The sequence below is a fragment of the Macaca nemestrina genome, chromosome 8, assembly GCF_043159975.1.
Source record: "Macaca nemestrina isolate mMacNem1 chromosome 8, mMacNem.hap1, whole genome shotgun sequence".
Lineage (NCBI taxonomy): Eukaryota > Metazoa > Chordata > Mammalia > Primates > Cercopithecidae > Macaca > Macaca nemestrina.
Window position 1 is genome coordinate 127484339 of NC_092132.1, and position 17453 is coordinate 127501791.

The window sequence follows — 17453 nt, forward strand, 5'->3', positions numbered from 1 at the left end:
CCTCCCAGGCTGGGCTACAATGGCACAGTCTTGGCTCACTGCAATGTCCATCTTCCGGGTTCAAGTGATTCTCCTGCCTCAGCCTCCCAAGTAGCTGGGATTACAAGAGCCCGTCACCATGCGCAGCTAATTTTTTTTTGTTTTTTGGTATTTTTAGTAGAGACATGGTTTCACCATGTTGGCCAGGCTTGTTTCGAACTGACCTCAAGTGATCTGCCCACTTTGTCCTCTGAAAGTGTTGGAATTACAGGTGTGAGCCACCGCCCCCAGCCACAATTTACTTTTTGAGAAATCCAGGACATTTGGAATATTCCACAGTTTCATTCTGTTTATTGCATACTCATAATGCAGTTCCCCTGTCCTCTGGATTTCCTGCAGATTGGCAGCTGAGTTCAGAGGCTGGATCCAGACTCAGGTTCAAGTCATTTGGCAAGACCATGTGATGTTGTACACTTTCACCAGCATCCATCTGGTTGTCTCTCCTTCTGTGATCTTAGCAGCTGTTGGTGCCCCGTGCTTAGATACATTCATTCATTGGTGGTTGCCAAATGGTGATTTCTAATTCCATCATTTCTTTTTCATTTATTAGATAAAACACATAAAAAGAGATGCTTCCCCTCTTCTCCTATTTGGTTACCCAGTCATGCTGCTCACACAAAGAAGTCAAGATAAATGCTTGATTCTTTCCTTTTGAACATTTTTTCTGTTTCTGCATTGTGAGGGTGGAGAGATTTGCTATTTTTTAAAGTTTTCATATGCAGGAATAAAAATGGAACCCCATGCTTTTATGAAAACAGAACAATTAATGGTTTAATATTTGTATTTACTTTTAACTTTCTATTGAAGCAAAATATATTTAAATAAAAGTATCCATTGTCATAAGGGTGCAGATCAATGAATTTTCACAAAATGAATATACCATATAGTGAGCAACCAGAACAAAACCCAGAAAATTACCAATACCCCAGAGCCACTGCTCACGTCCCTCACAGTCATAGCGTCCTCTGAGGATAAATGCTCCTCTGAGGTCCATCAAGTCATTGTCCCTGTTTTGATGCTTAGATGAGTGAAATCATACTTTTGATACTTAGATGGGTAAAACCCATGCATTGTGCTTATGAGTTCTTTTGCTTATCATTATGTCGTGATAGTCATTGTATCGTTTATCCATTTTCTTTTGATAGGATTTGGGTGGTTTCCAGTTTAGAATGGTGCAATTATGAACATTTCAGAGCACACATTTTGGTGAACACAGATGTTCATTTCTATTGGGTATACGTGGCTTTCATTTTCACTTCTCTTTCAACTTTCATTTTAGATTGAGGGGGCACGCCCCTTGCGGATATTGTGTGATGCTGAGGTTTGGGATGCGAATGATCCTGTCGCCAAGGTAGTGAGCATAATATGCAACGGTTAGGTTTTAAACCCTTGCTCCACTTCCTCCCTCCCCTTTCCAGTAGTCCCCAGTGTGTATTGTTGCCATCTTTGTGTTCATATCCCACTGGTTACCTCCCACTTACAAGTAAGAACATGTGGTAATTGGTTTTTGGTTCTCGTATTAATTCACTTAATATAATGGCCTCCAGCTGCATTCATGTTGCTGCAAAGGACATGATTTCAACTTTGTTTATGGCTAGGTAGTATTCCATGGTGTATATGTACCACACTTTCTTTATCCAATCCACCGTTGATGGGCACCTAGGTTAATTCTATGTCTTTGCTATTCGGCTTTCACTTTCAAATCTGATATTATGGCCAGATGGTTTCTCAGGAAAAATATTGAAATGTGAACATTTATTTTACAAAGTACATGGATTGTTATTAATAAATAGCACGGCACCTTATTTAGTTTCAAAATGTTAGCTGATGTTGCCTTCAGTCTCAGGCACAAACCAGTTAGTTACTCTGGGAGACAATGGCATTGTCCATAACTTGCATATGCCTGCCACAAAGAAACAAAGGTAGAAGAGACAGACTGGCACTGGAAAGGAGTTTTGTTTGCTTGTTTGTTTGTTTTTAATGCTGTCTCAAAGTTCTATCTCTTCTGTCAGAACAGTACCAGGTTGCAGTCAGAACAGTACCAGGCTGCAGCTAGCTCATCAGTATCTTAGGAAGTTCTGAGTGGAAACCAAAGTTACCTGCAAACTGATTTTCAATGTATTCCTATGGGGACTTACCACTTGTTATGGGTTGAATTGTGTATGTTGAAAGTCCACCTCAGAAAATGACCTTACTCAGAAGTTGGATTGTTGCAAATTCAATTAGTTAAAATGAAGTCACTGGGGTGGGCCATGATCTGATATGACTGGTGGCTTTATTTTTAAAGGTGGGGCGGATTTGAACAGGCACACACAGGGGGAATGCCATGTGAAGATGAAGGCAAAGATAATCCCTCTCCAAGCCAAGTGATACCAAAGACTGGGGGGAAGCAATCAGCAGCTGGGACACAGACATGGAAAAGATCCTTCCCTTGCAGCCTCAGAAGAAACCTAACCTGCTAATACCTTGATCTTGGATTTCCAGCCTCCAGAACTGTGAGATGATGCATTTCTGTTGTTTAAGCCACCCAGTATGTAGCACTTTGCTATGGCAATCTTAGTTAACTATTACATCACACTTCATAGCTTGGTGCCCTGGGTCACTGTTTATTTGTCTGATCTTTAATCTGGTTCTTAACTTGGGCTTACTATTCACTATTAAAACTGTGCACTCTTGAGTAAGTTAGTCAACCTCTCTAAACTTCAGTGACCTCATTTGTATAATTAGGATAATAATCGTATCTACATTATAGGATTGTTGTAAGCATTAAATAAAATTCACACATGAAGAACTTTTAAAAATATATCTAAATAATACGTTTTAAAAGTAAATGCAATTATTATTATACACTAAGTGACTGCCTCAAGAAATTCCCAAAACTAGAACTTGTACAAGCCACTTTCTCTGGGGTGCAAAAATATACGCAAAATAAGTAAATAAAAATAAAATCACCTTAATAACAAATATGAAAAAAACTGGTTACAGACTGTTAGAAAATAAAAGAAAAATTATGACATTACATATTATGGGTGTAGTCGCAAAATAGTTATTAGATAAAATGTATAGCTTTTTTTTTTTTTTAAGATAGAGTTTTGCTCTTGTTGCCTAGGTTGGAGTGCAATGGCGTGATCTCAGCTCACTGCAACCTCCACGTCCCAGGTTCAAGCAATTCTCCTGCCTCAGCCTCCCAAGTATAGCTTTTAAGTGCTATTTTAATCAAAGAATATTAAAATAAGTAAGCAAATAAAGTAGTACAAGGAGCTAGAAAAAGCAACAAAGTAACACTAAGAAGGCAGGATGAAGAAAGTGATAATGATTGTGGAGGTTAATTTTATGGATTGACCTAACTGGACTACAGAGTGCCCAGATATTTGGTTACATATTATCTCTGGGTGTGTCGCTGAGGGTATTTCTGGATGAGATTAACATTGGAATCATTACATTGAGTAAAGCAGTAAAACATTCATCCAATTTGTTGAATGTCTGAATAAAATAAAAATCTGAGTAAGAAAGAATTCTTTTTCCCTGCCTGACTGACTTGGAGCGGTAACACTGGTCTTTGTCTTCAGACTTGGACTTGGACTAGAACCGGAGCTTATACTATTGACTGTCTTAGTTCTCGGGTCCTTGAACTTGGGACTGAACTGTATCACCAGTTCTCCTGACCCTCCAGCATGAACTGCAGATCTTGGAATTCTTAGCCTCCAAGGAATTGCATGACCAATGCAATTTATTTATGTATATATAACTATATGTGTATATATATGTGTGTGTGTGTATATATATATAACTATATATATAAAAAAACTATATATATAGAGCTTCTGTAGATAACTCAGACTAATACAAAAGCAGAACACTTTTTCTGACAAAGGCAGAATATAAATAACACTAAGAAAAATGTCATTATAGGAACTACCATTTTTGAAGCATTTTCTCCATGCCAAGCCATGTACTAAGTGTTTAATCAAGACTGTCATTGAATTCTCATTTCAATCGCCGTACATAGGTACTGTGATTATTCCCATTTTACAGATGAGGTAACAGGTTTTATGAGGTGAGGTAACTTGCCCAAGGTCACAACATAAGAGGCAGGATTTTGCCCCAGGAAGTGTGACTACAGACCCCAAGTTCTTAATAAAAGAACTGTACACTGCATAGTCTACGGTCTACTTCATCCACGATACCACTAGTCAAATTTCAGAGAACACCTTACTGATCCTCATATACTGTTTCTACCTGCATATCCTGTGGTATTTGAATTAAGTCATTTCTTCTACCCTCACCACCCACCTCCCCCACCCCCAGCAAGCATGCACGCATGCACATATGCACACACACATACACACACACACACACACACACACACACACCCCAGACACTTGCTTGACTCTCTCCACAATCTGGCAAGAGAGACAAAATAAGGATTAATTTTTTCTTCCTATGTTGGACCTCTAACGGTTGATGAATAAGTAGTCTCCTACCATTCAAATATGGGAAGGTTTACCCAGCCCAGCCTGTAATAGAACTGAACTGGGGTCCACTCACCCAGCACAGTAAGACCAGATAGCCACACCAAGTTTGCAGTGGGAAAAAGTAAGGCATTTATTTGCAGAGTGCCAAGCAAGGAGCACCAGGTAGCTAATGCTCAAACTCTGACCTCCCCATTGATTTGCAGGTAAGGGTTTTTAAAGGCAGGATTTAATTTCAGGAAAGCAGAAACTGCAGGCAAAATTGCAAACCAATACCTGGAGGTTACACATCCGTTTTGGCCTAAAAGGGTGGGATATCTTAAAGTGGGGGTAGGGGGGTGGGGAGGGGGTGCAGGGGTGGCTTACAGGTCATAGGCAAATTCAGATTTTCTGATTTGCAATTGATCAAGGAAGAGAAGCTTTGTTTAAAATTTTGGGGTCAGGAGAAAATAATGTTAGCTCTGGCTTGTGGGCATGACCTCCTTGAGGCCCTTTGGGAAGAAGTTTAGAATGAAAACAGCCATCAGTGTTCAGTCTTTAATACCCCCTTATCTGAGGTCTATGGGCCGGCCAGTGGATTCATGTGGTAGGGGTCCAGGTTTCTGAAAAACAACCCAGAGTATGTTAAGATGTTACTTTAGTTTCCATAGGAAACAGAACATTTCCTGACTGTAACTTCCTCAGCTATTATTTTTAAGTTACTATTACCTCCTTACTTATTAAGGTAGTCGTTTACTTTTCATGGCTAGCTAGATGCCTGGAATTTACCTTGAAGGAACTCAAGATTCTTCTTTATTTCCATGCTTCATAGGGGCACACACGTCCCTAAGATGTGTCCTTGTGCCATCTCAAGTCCTCTTCATGCCCACCTTGCCTACAGCCGTGTTTGAGCTCATGAAGCTCACCTCTGCATTCTCTGCCACCAATGGCCCTGTGTGCCTCACTCTGACCTTCTGAAAGCCTTGGTAATTTACAGTCTGTGGCTTCATTTGCCCATGAATTATTTAAGACCAAATCAAGAATAGTTTGTTTTCGCTTCACTTAACATCCACAAATAAGAACAAGTTCCAAGGACAGAAAAAAAAATTCTGCATATTTGTAAATTTCTGGTCCCTATCAGTTCACCAGGCAGCAATAGTTGGAAAAAAAAATTAAATATCCAACTCAAGTGTTCAACAGATGAATGGTTAAGGAAAATGTGGTACTTATATACAATGGAGTACTATTCAGCCATTTAAAAAGAATGAAATTCAGTTATTTGCAGCAACATGTATGGAACTAGAGATCATTTTATTAAGTGAAATAAGCCAGGCACAGAAAGACAAGCATCGCATGGTCTCACAAAAATATAGTTAGAAAGAATGAATAAGGCCTAGTATTTGATAGCACAACAGGATAACTATTCAATAGTAATTTAATTGTACATTTTAAAATAAGTAAAATAGTATAATTAGATTGTGTGTAACATCATGGATAAATGCTTGAGGGAACAGAAATCCCATTTTCCATGAAGTGATTATTATGTGTTGTATGCCTGTATCAAAATATCTCATGCAACCCATAAATATATATATACCTACTATGTACCTACAAAAATTTTTAAAACATTAAATTTCCACTTTCAGGTCATGTTCTCACAGTAATAAATTAAATGCAGTTAGCTAAAATATACCTTTATTTGGCCACTGCAAATTTTTCAGATGTGACAAAAATAAATCTTACTTTTAAAGGATATTTATATAAATAAGAAATCAGTTGGCAGATACTAAGACAAATCCCACAAGTAGAACAAAGATAAATTGCAATTAGTTGTTTTGTAAGCATTGTGCTCAGAAAGCCTAGTGTTTATTCCAGCTTTGTACTTACTGTATAATGATACAGTATATCTGAAACCATACACATTTAGAGACCCTAATTATAGCAATGTGATGCTTCACTCTCTTATTTTCTAGGCTTAGTTAAAAACTGAAGCTAAGTGGAGTCAGAGTGTACCAGTTTATTCTACAAGTTTAGCACAGTTACAAATCACGTTACAAAAACAATCATGCTTTAAGAAATAAACGACATTGCGTATTTCTCATCCCTTTAGAATGTGATGCCCACTGTGGTAGAAAGCAGAAAATAATAGAATGTTTCACTGGGTTTTCATTACCATTCAAGGAAGCAGATTGGGTCATGTCTTTGGTTTCTTTTCATGTTATTCTGTTTATAATTAAGGATGGATAGGCCTCAGTTTGGCTGTTTTTGTACATTTTATATTCTTTGTAAAAATATTTTTGGTTCAGAAGGACTCAGAATGTACTTTGTCCTAAACATTCTTTCTTTTCATTTTCAAGTGATCAGGTAAACTTTTACAACATTTTCTGATTTATTTATACTTCATCAAAACTTTTCACAGCATGATTTTGGATAGGCTAAATTAAAACCAAGCTCTCTTGTTTATAAGAGACCTGAATTCTAGAATCTCACGGTAGAGTCTACCAAACACTTTTCTCTTAGAACCCATAAAGTCATGTTTATCAAATATAATTGAGTTTAAAAATCCACTGGGTTTTCATTCCATCTGAAATTCATTGGGCCATTCAAGTCCTGGGTATCTACTGGAACTAAACCTTTCCGTCCTGCATGGTTTTTCGTCCCATGATAATTCTATGGTGAAAGTGATACTGGTGGGCTGGGGGAGGTCCAAACGCTGGTGAGACCTCAAGCCCAACCAGTTTCCAGGGGCCCTTAACACCATTGTAAGAAAGAATTCAAGGATGAATCTGAAAACAGTGAAAGTACAGAGATTTATTGTAATGGGAAAAGTACACACTCGAGCAAGGAGAGTGCAGGTGTACTCAAGACAGGGTCACCCAATGGGGTTTAGGGTATCTACCTTTATGAATTTCTTTAAACAAGGGGCGGGATATTGGTGAAAATTCCTGGGCAAAGGTGGAGATTTCTTGGAATTGTGGAGCCACCCATTTTTACACCAAATATAGGTGTTCCTGGAAATGTCATGGCACTGGTGGGTGGGTAATTACGTAAATGAGCATATAATGAGGTTCTAGGTGAAACCTATATCAAATCCAGCATCATGTTGGTACCAGTCAGTCTTAGCCAGCTTGACCCACACCTGTTTTTCAGGGTCTTATCAGCCCATAGCATCTAATCATGTGAAATTACTGTCTGGAAGTTTTATTCTCCTATGATCACCCTCTACTATTCCTGTCCAAACAGCCCCATTGGCTGAAAACCCATCATCTTCCTTTCCAAATCTGTTTTTCTCTTCAAGTTTATTTTCTCAGAAAATGGTTCACCCAGAACCTGAGAGTCATCCTAGATCCTTGCTTCTCACTCACTCCCCTCCCCTCACCACACTCCACTGAATTTAGTTCATTCCACCTCCAAGTGACAGGGACAGGAGGCAGGGGAATTCTAGGCAGAAGAGGGTGGGTCCCCGGCAAGGGCCCCATCCTCAAGCCTGAAACTGCGGCCCAATATGAGGACTTACATCTCTGTTTTCCTGCTTAAATATTGCCTTTTCCGAAACCACCCATGCCCACCCTGCCCCACATCCTATGTCCATAAAAACCTCAGGCTTAGCTGGCAGAAAGAGGAGAAGCAACTGATGTTGGAGACGACAGTTGGATGTTGGAGAGAAGTGGATTGACTTCAGAGGGACAGCTTGATGGTGCAGCTTCGGAAAGAAATCTGGCCAGAGACAGCTGGACTTCAGGGGAAGATGACCTTCCTACTCTGTCCCCTTTTCAGTTCCCCTTCCGGCTGACAGCCACTTTCACAGGCAATAAAATCTCCCACATTTACCATCTTCAATTCATTCGTGCAAATGGCAGAGCTAAAAGAATACTGTAACACTTCCTCTGGGGCTTCAGAGATCACGGGCACCCCCTACCCCCAGATGCTGCCACAGGGCCAGTACAAAGTTCACTCCTGCCGGTGCCCAAAAACACTCACCCCAGCTCCTGCATGCTCCTCATCCCGGTGCAGGAGGTCCCAGTGAGTAGAGTTCATCCTTGTCAGTGCCAAAGCAGCCAGCCTATGCAATTGTGCATTTTGTCCATATTTGTGCAATAACTTCCTGGAATGAGTTGATCCACCCCATCTTGTCCTTCCTCAGTCCATTGTTCATTTATAGCCAGAGGGACCTTCTACAGTGAAAATCTGAATCCCCTTCTCAAAGCCTTTCGATCATCTCCCATCACTGTTAGAATAAAACTCAGAGTTCTTGGTAGATTTTAGCAGGCACTTCTTTACTTGTGTCTGTCTTCCTCTTCGGCCTCCTTCCTTAACCCCTCCTTGTGTCTCACTACACAAGACAAGGAACTTCATTCAGTGGGATGTTTCCTTCCTCCAGGTCTTTGCTTTAACTGTTCTTAGAACACCTCATACTCTCCACTCCCGGTAGCTCTCTCTGGGAAAGTCCTACACATCTTTTTGAACTTGGCTTTAAAGTCATTTTCTCTCTGAGCCTTCTTATGCTAGCTTAATTAATGCTACAATGTACTTACTAGCAAAGCACCCCGGTATACTTTGCCTGGACACTTAGTTTGCTTGTTCAGTTGTTTGTCTCCTTGGCTAGACCTTCAGTTCTGTGAGGACAGTGACCGCATCTTTTTCCCCTGGTTTTGTATTCAGTCAGTCCAGCCAGTCCAGGCACCTAGGAGGCAACCAGTAATTATTTGTTGAGTGAATATTAAGTGGTTGAATTCTATCCATGATTTAAAATATATTAGCATTCTTTCTTCTTTCATAATGAAACAGATTTAACATTTGGTCAAAAGAATTCTATCTGTTTAGCATAATAATAACAATTTGTTGAATGTTTTATTGTATACCAGGCACTGTTCTAAATATAGTCAGTTCTTTTATAATGAGATATTTGCATTGCAAAAAAATCACCATATTATGCAAAATCATGTGATTAAAAAAACCTATGGAAAAAATGGGGTTGAGATACAACACTCAAAAACTGCATCAGTGACACATAAAAAAATTTAGAAAACCAATAAAAATGTGGCAAGCTTTTACATATATTGGATGATTAAGAAACACATAAATTACTGGAATAAATGTGGAACTTTAACAAGGCCTGAAGTTTGCTTGTAGAACTGGGCTTCGGAAAGGCTGCTGGCCTGTGTTATTTTGAAGTGATGGAAGGAGTAGTATCTGAAATGGAAAGGAAAATGGAAACACTAGATGTGGCTCATGATACATGTAGTGAACTAAAGGAGAGGGTAGCTGCTTGAGGTGTGTGTGTGCATGTGTGCTGTATGTGTGTACAGGTGTGTGCATGCAAACATTTGGTATATTTCTACATTAGCCCTACTAAGCCAAATGCAGGTTTCTATGCTCATCTAGCATTTCTCATGAATAAAATTATGCACACAACCGTGCAAAATTCAAATGAATGCTCAAATTCTTCCTTAATATATTAATTATATGGGGCTAGATTCCCATTTTCAAAACAAGTGTTATGGCAGAACTGACAGTAAGTTAAATTTTTAAATTTATAATCTTGATTCAAAGCCAAAAATGTTGGTACTGTATTTATCTCCATTTTATAGATGAGGAGATTGAGGTATGTAGAAAGTTGAACTAACTTGCTCAATATACACATTTAATAATTAACAAAGACCAGATAAGAGCACAGGCAATCTCTTCCACATCTCTGGCTTGTAACCAGTATGCTAGATCACTGTATCTTCTAATAGTCTTTATTAGAACTTATATTTCATTGGTATTGGACAAAACTTTCCATGGCCTGCCTTCTTGACAAATAACATCCAAATAAAGAATGAAGAATATAATAACTTGTTTGCTTCTCTTCATATCTGAAACTCTGAGGTTATGTGGTCTCACCCACTGACGTCATAGGATGTAAAGAAAAAGAGTAAGTTTTGAGTCAGGCAGGTGACAAATCCTGGTTCTTCTGATTTACGGTCTTTGAAGTCAGGACAAGTCAACTTCAATGAGTCTATCTTCTTATCTGTAAAATGGGGATGTTAATTCATATCTCAAAGTGTTTGGGTATAATAGAAGAGATACTGGGGAAAAGGGCTAGTAAAGTTTCCCCAGCCCTCCTCAATGCCTTGTTAATTGCTGAAATTCCACATGTAATGATTAGGATTTTTCAAATTAACTATTGCTTTCTTCATAAAGTAAGCATAATCTACCAGGTTTCTAGAAATTTCCTTTAAATAAATATTCCAGGAATGCACTCACTGACTGGCTTAGAAGGAAGAATGCCATAAAAGAGGAGAATCAATGCAGGAAGGTGACCAAGTTTTCTTCCTTCACAACTTTGCCTAGAGCTGGCTGTATCTGCAGTTTCAGTACGGTGCTAGATCATCCTCTCCCTGGCTCAAGCTTTGATGCAATGATAGCTTCCAGTTCACATGAAAGCTAAAGCAGTATAGGGGGTGCAAATATAATGCCAACAAAATTATTTCCCAAACATTGAGTATTCTTAACTTTTTCAACACAGTTATACAGTAGTTACCTTATTTTACCCTGAAAAATATGGTGAGTGGATTGTATGATTCCAATTTAACAGATGGGGAATCTGAAGCAGAGAGCTTAGGTTTATGGATTTTTAGATAGCTTAGAACTCATTAGTGGCAGTGGGCAGGTCCAGCAACTAGATCTGCTGTCTCCAATTCCAATGGCAATATCAATTATTCTGCAGTTTCTTCCTAAAAGAATAATTTACTATTAAATCTCTCATTGGTTCACAATCCTTTGTAATTACCTAAAACGTACAAACATTGTAGTAACTGTAGGATTGCAAAGATGACTACTGGCCCCAAATCCTATGAACCTACCACACAACATGAGGTCTGAAGGTATTTTTATCATCTCCTGAAACCAGATTTCATATTATGAATTGACTTAAGTACTGTGCCCCAAATTTATTTTTGTAAATTCCAAAATATTCTTGTCTCAAAACAAGAAAGTCAGCATTAGAAAACCCATTAAGTAGGTGAAGGGGTATCAGGGGCGTGGAAGGAGTTTAAGAATTATGACAGTAATACCTTTGCACAATAAGTGTAAAACAGAAAGGCTGATCGAAACAGAATTATTTTCTATGACAGTTGAAAAGATTAATGGCGAGCTTGACCCCAAATTAGCAGAGTCAATGTCAAAGAATGTGCTATACATTATTGAAGTTTTCTATTCAGCAAATAAAGGTTGGCAGAGGACAATATTTTCTAATATGTATTTTGTCAAATGCTGATTTCTTAAGATTTTGTGTGAAATGCTTGGAATAAAAATAGATGGATTTCTTTAATGTTGGATTTTTTAGATGAATTTATTATGAAGATACACATGGTGGATCTCTAAGAAGGGGATGACAATAAACTGTTTCCAGAATCTTTCTCTCTCTCTTTCTCTAGATTTTTGTTTAAAGAATATAGAAGACTTTTAGAAGTCTCAGCATAGAGGACTGAGGAAAATGAGAACCAATTAATTCCATCTTTCTTAAAATTGCTTCTATGTGTCCAAATGTTTGATAATCCTCTGCCTGAGTTTATTTCTCTTGCCATGGAGTTGTGGACCTGAGCTTTTCATCTACATTTCAAGGTAACAAATATATATATACTCCAACACAAATGAATAAGCTATTTATCCATGTGCAAATAACCAGCCTGTCTGCTACTGATGAAAATAACCCAAGCACTGTAATTGTGCACTCCTGGTCTTTAGACTCAGACGTATCTGGGATTATTGTGGCTGTCTGATGGGTGATTTTTAAGGGGCTCTTCATTATTATTTCCCTGTGAAGTATGATACTTACCATCTCCAGTATGTGGTCTCCGTGCTTCCTCTCAGCTTTTGAACAGGTGCGATGCAATTTAAAAGTCATCCTGAATAGTGAAATGGACAAAATGAGTTTTCTGTGAGCATGAAAGGCAAATTGGGTAAATGGACTAGTCTCGTCTGGAGCTAGAACTTCAATGAATTTTCCAGCTTCAAATAGAACTAATGCTATTTCACAGCAAGTTATTCTTCTCCGTTCCATTTTGGTAGTATGAATCCTGAATTTAAAATTAGCATGAAAAAGCACTTTCTTGTAGATAGATTCCTGCTTCAGGCTGCTTATGCTGCAGAAGCTTTGGTTCAGCGAGTGCCAACTGAATAAAAGTACCACCCTCGGGGTCAAAGAATGTTCTTTTCTTCCTTGCAATCATCTGACTGCTGGGTGCTCCTAAAAGTATCAGAGAAAAGAAATCTTTTCTCTTCTTTCCAGGGAAAAGGAAATTCTCGAATAAAGAGTAGCTATTTAAAAAATGACCTGTGAATCTCTTCATTAAGTTGGAGGAGGGCAGACCTCTCCAAGGCAAGGAAGTAATAATCCCTTCCAGCCAGACCAAGAGGCAGAAACGTGAGCATTTTCTTATTCTCAGGTGCTGTCCAGAATGCTTCAATGCCTCTCAAGAAGCTATAAAAGAAGAACTAAATAAATATACAAATGGAAACTAATGAAACAGAAAATAGAAAGCCAGTAGACCTGATAAATAAATCCAATGACTCATTCTTTGAAGAGAGTAATAAAACACAAATAGCGAGGCTAATCACGGTCTCTGGTCAAAGGTCACATCCTCAGACAAACTTTTTTGAATTTCCTGAATTTGTTCTGCCTGCCTTCATCACTCACTTATTCCTTTACCTTGTTTTATTTTCTTCATAGAGTTAAAATTCCATTGTAGAGCTACTTGTGACTTTTTCATCAAGCCCCCTATTTTTGCACTATCATCTCCAAAATGAAAGAGACTTTTTCTGTCCTGTTCACAAAGAAATCCTCTGTACCTATTAATTACTGTGTATAGAATATAATAGGAGCTCTATAATTATAGTTGATTAGATAAATAATAAAGAAAAAAAACATGTGTTTAGTAATAAATGTGAGAAAGGAGATAAATGATAGACAGAAATCTATGCAGTTCTTCCAAGATCACACATATGGAGACAGATATATAGAAGTATATATCAAAGGAGATATATACATATGTATATACATATGTATATCACATATATATATAGTCTATATATGATCTTGGAAAAATTGGATAATATTATTTGATATATATACATATATAAATCTACATCTATTGCTCAGTCTCTATATGATCTTGGGTAAATTGAGTAAATATATGAAAAATAATAAAGTCATAGGTTAGTTACACTTTATATTAGTAAGTTCCATGTAAATTAAATATGATTACATTAAACAAAATATTAAGATAAATATATATGATATATGACTATATTATCTTAGGTGTTGATCTGGGAAGGTCTTTGCAAAAATGATCCCAGAGCAAGCATAAAGGAAAAGATTGGTAGTTATGAATGTCTTAAAACAAAAAGAAAAACAAAATTTTAGAAACAAATAAACAGAGAAAGTATTTGCAGTGTACTATACATATACTATAATGAACAAAGGGTTAACATTTTAGTATAAAAGAGCTTTTAAAATTCATGAAAAAGATGAACACCTCTTTCAAAAGAAAATATATAAGGGTGTGCTATGGTTTGAATGTATCCTCTCCAAAATTCAGATGTTGCCAATGTGCTAATATTAAGGAGTGGGGCCTCTCCAAGGTGATTACGTCATGAAATCTTTTTCCACGTTAATAGGATGAAGGCCTTTATAAAAGAGGCTTCACACAGCGTTCAGCTAGCTTGCTCTCTTGCCCTTCTGTGTGGTGCCATGTGAGGATGCTGCAAGAAGGCCCTTACCAGATGCCAGCAACTTGATCTTGAACTTTCCGAGCTCCAGAACTGCGAGAAATAAATTTCGGTTATTTAAACATTACCCAGTCTCCCGTATTTGTTATAGCAGCATAAATGGACTAAGATAGTGGGCAATTTGCCAAAGAAGAAATGCAGATGGCCCGTAAACACACTAAAGTTGGCAAAGAAAAGCAAGCTCAATGCAATTCCATGTTCACCTATGATAATAGCCAGAAAGGTAGCCAGAAAGGGTAATACTCTGTTTTGGTGAAGACATGGAGAAAGAGCTATTAAATAGTTTTGATGGCTGGGAAATTAATTGAGTCTCACAGAAAAGAGTCTCCCAGTTATGTATCAGAAATCTAAAAATTGGCATCACCTGTGCAATAGCAGTTTTACTTCTAGACATTTACCAAGAAAAATATTAAGGAAATGTGCTAAGATTTAGTTACAAAGACAAAAGAACAGTTTTGCTTATAATGGCCCTAAATCAGAAACAAATGAAATATCTAGCCATTTTGAATTCATTAAATAAATCATGGTATGTCTGTATGATTTAATTTGAATTAGCCATTTATACAGGTGATTTATACAGCCACTAAAACATTGGAAACTACTATAGCAAATACATGGAATCAGCCTAGATGTCCATCTATGGTAGACTGCATAAAGAAAATGTGGTACATATACATCATGGAATACTACACAGCCATGAAAAAAGAACAAAATCGTGCCCTTTGCTACAACATGGATGCAGCTGGAGGCCATTATCCTAAGAGAATTAATGTAAGCAGAAAACCAAATACCATGTACTCTCACTTATAAGTGAAAGTTAAACATTGAGTACACATGGACATAAAGAGGCGAACAATAGACACTGAGGCCTACTTGAGATGAGAGGGTAGGAAGGGGCATGGGTTGAAAAACTACCAATTGTATACTATGCTCACTACCTGGGTGACGGGATCATTTGTAAAGCAAACCTCAGCATCATGAAATTTACCCATGTAACAAACCTGCTCATGTATCCCCTGGACCTAAAGTAAAAGTTGAAAAAAATTGTGGGCTAGGTATTAGATGATGTTGAGGAGCTACTACAGTAATTCCCCCTTATTTGCTGTGAGAGTTGAATAAGACAATCCAGGTCCCAGGCTTCCCACAGTGTCTGGCACAAGCCATGTACCTCCCCGGAATCTAGAATTTTGCAAAGTCATAGTAGGAGCTCAGTGAGGCACTTGGAGAACTAGAGGCCCTCTGCCAGCATGACCACTTTGGCTCTGAAAGGTTAGCTCCTTTCTTCCAACAGAGGCCTGAATCTCGATGAGGCAGAGCTAGTGAGGCTTGGGTAGGACCTAACACAAGAGGGGAGAACCCTTAGCTGCAGGAAGAGAGCCAGATGCCAGCACAGGAAGCTGCTTAATGGATAAGAGTGTATTTAATAGAGGAGAAGAAAAATGCTTCCTTCAAAATTTTGCCTGTGACAACAGAGGAATAAACTTCCCCTGTTGCATGTAATAGCTCGAATGGCTGAGCGGTAGTTGGACTGAGTTCAGAGCCTGCTCTGTAAGCCACAGGCTCCTCTCTGGAAATCCCTACTCACTCTTGGTTTTCCTTCCTGAAAAAATCATTTTCATTTAAATAGGACTTTACCGCTGAATGCAAAAAGCAGACTGATTAAAACAATTAACTAAATAGGGGCTCTCTATCTTGTAGTTAACTCCTGGCTGAGAGCATAGCTGTACTGCACAGGTCCCTTCAGGCTCCTACAGGGAAATGTATCCTGCAGTTGTTTTCCAGCTCAAGTGAACATTCTGAGTCTCTGATTCCTTTCTTTCCAATCAGATCCTCAGGGGGCATGGCTTAATCAATGAAAAGAATTATAAGGTGAAATAGGAGGATCAATGAAAGGTAGAAAAAAATATTCTTGGTCTGCTTCAAAGTAGAGTTAATAAAACCCAAAAAGCTGCAGGTAAGCAGGAAAAAAAGGACTCCCATTTGTTCTTCTTTTATTAAAACATTTAAACCAGTATCTAAATGATTGGGTACTAGACAGACAGTCGTAGCTTCTCACATAGGCTTTAAAATAAGACATGCTGGGGGATGGGGAAAGATTTGGTTCTTTTAGTTCTGGGTGGTGATGCTATGTCTTCAGCATGAGATCACTATTTCTTTGGTGAATGAACTGCCAGTTGAACCCAGTTGCCAGTCATAGAGGCAATGCTGCACACCTTCCTGCTTTTAGCTATTTGCTCATTTAGGCACTTTTTCTAAAAAATAAGAGAGAAGGTTTAATTTTACAAATAATGTGGGAATGTGGAGTTCAAGTTTGTTACTCTGTCTCCAGTCCTCCACCCACATCCTCTGACATTTTAGCCACATCTTTAATCTGTAGGGATGAGGAGCAAGGACCCTGTGAATAACCTGTGAAAGGAAATTGGTACAGAATAACATGACCATCCAGACATACCCCTGTGCCTTGAACAACAGAACAAAGGGTAGTGTGTTAGTCTGGTGGTTCCCAATCTTTTTGGCACCAGGGACTGGTTTTGTGGAAGATAATTTTTCCATGGATGGGTTTGGCGTGGGGGATGATGGTTTTGAGATGAAACTGTGATCATCAGGCATTAGTTAGATTCTCGTAAGGAGTGTTCCTAGATTCCTTGCATGTGCAGCTCACAGTAGGGTTTGTGCTCCTATGAGAACCGAATGCTGCTGCTGATCTGACAGGAGATGGAGCTCAGGCAGTAATGCGCTTTCGCACTCCACTCACCTGCTGTGCAGCCCGATTCCTAACAGGCCACGGACTGGTACTGGTCCATGGCCCAGGCATTGGGGAAAAATGTGTTGGTCTGTTTGAGTTGTTGTAGCAAAGTACCACAGAAGTTTATTTCTTCATGGTTCTGGAGGCTGGAAGGTGTTGGCAGGGACGATTTCTTCTGAGACCTCTGTCCTTAGAGTGTAAAAGCCACCTTTCCCTTGAAGGACTCACTCCAGCTTAGCCTTTCCTCTGTACATATGTGTACCCTAATTTCCTCTTCTTATAAAGACATCAGTTATATTGCATTAGGGCCCACCCATATGACATCATTTTACCTTTATTACCTCTTGAAAGGACTGAAGTGCAAATACAGTCTCATTCTTAGGTGCTAAGGTTAGGACTTAAATGTACGAATTTTGAGAGAACGCAAGTCAGCCCATAATACT

At 38.6% G+C, this 17453-nt stretch overlaps 1 long non-coding RNA gene across 5 annotated transcripts; it reads right to left on the reverse strand.

Moving 5' to 3' along the window:
- Window positions 1-6492: 6492 nt before the first annotated feature.
- LOC139355889 (uncharacterized) lies at window positions 6493-17287 on the reverse strand. Of its 5 annotated transcripts, XR_011607148.1 has the most exons (8): window positions 15266-15419; window positions 14256-14297; window positions 12313-12382; window positions 11017-11209; window positions 10740-10919; window positions 10377-10503; window positions 9579-9683; window positions 6493-9174 (listed from the first exon to the last, which is right to left on the reverse strand). It is a non-coding gene; the product is annotated as an uncharacterized lncRNA (long non-coding RNA). The 5 variants fall into 5 exon arrangements; XR_011607150.1 differs by lacking the exons at window positions 9579-9683; window positions 15266-15419 and adding an exon at window positions 17020-17287; XR_011607146.1 differs by lacking the exon at window positions 9579-9683.
- Between the last annotated feature and the right edge of the window lie 166 nt (window positions 17288-17453).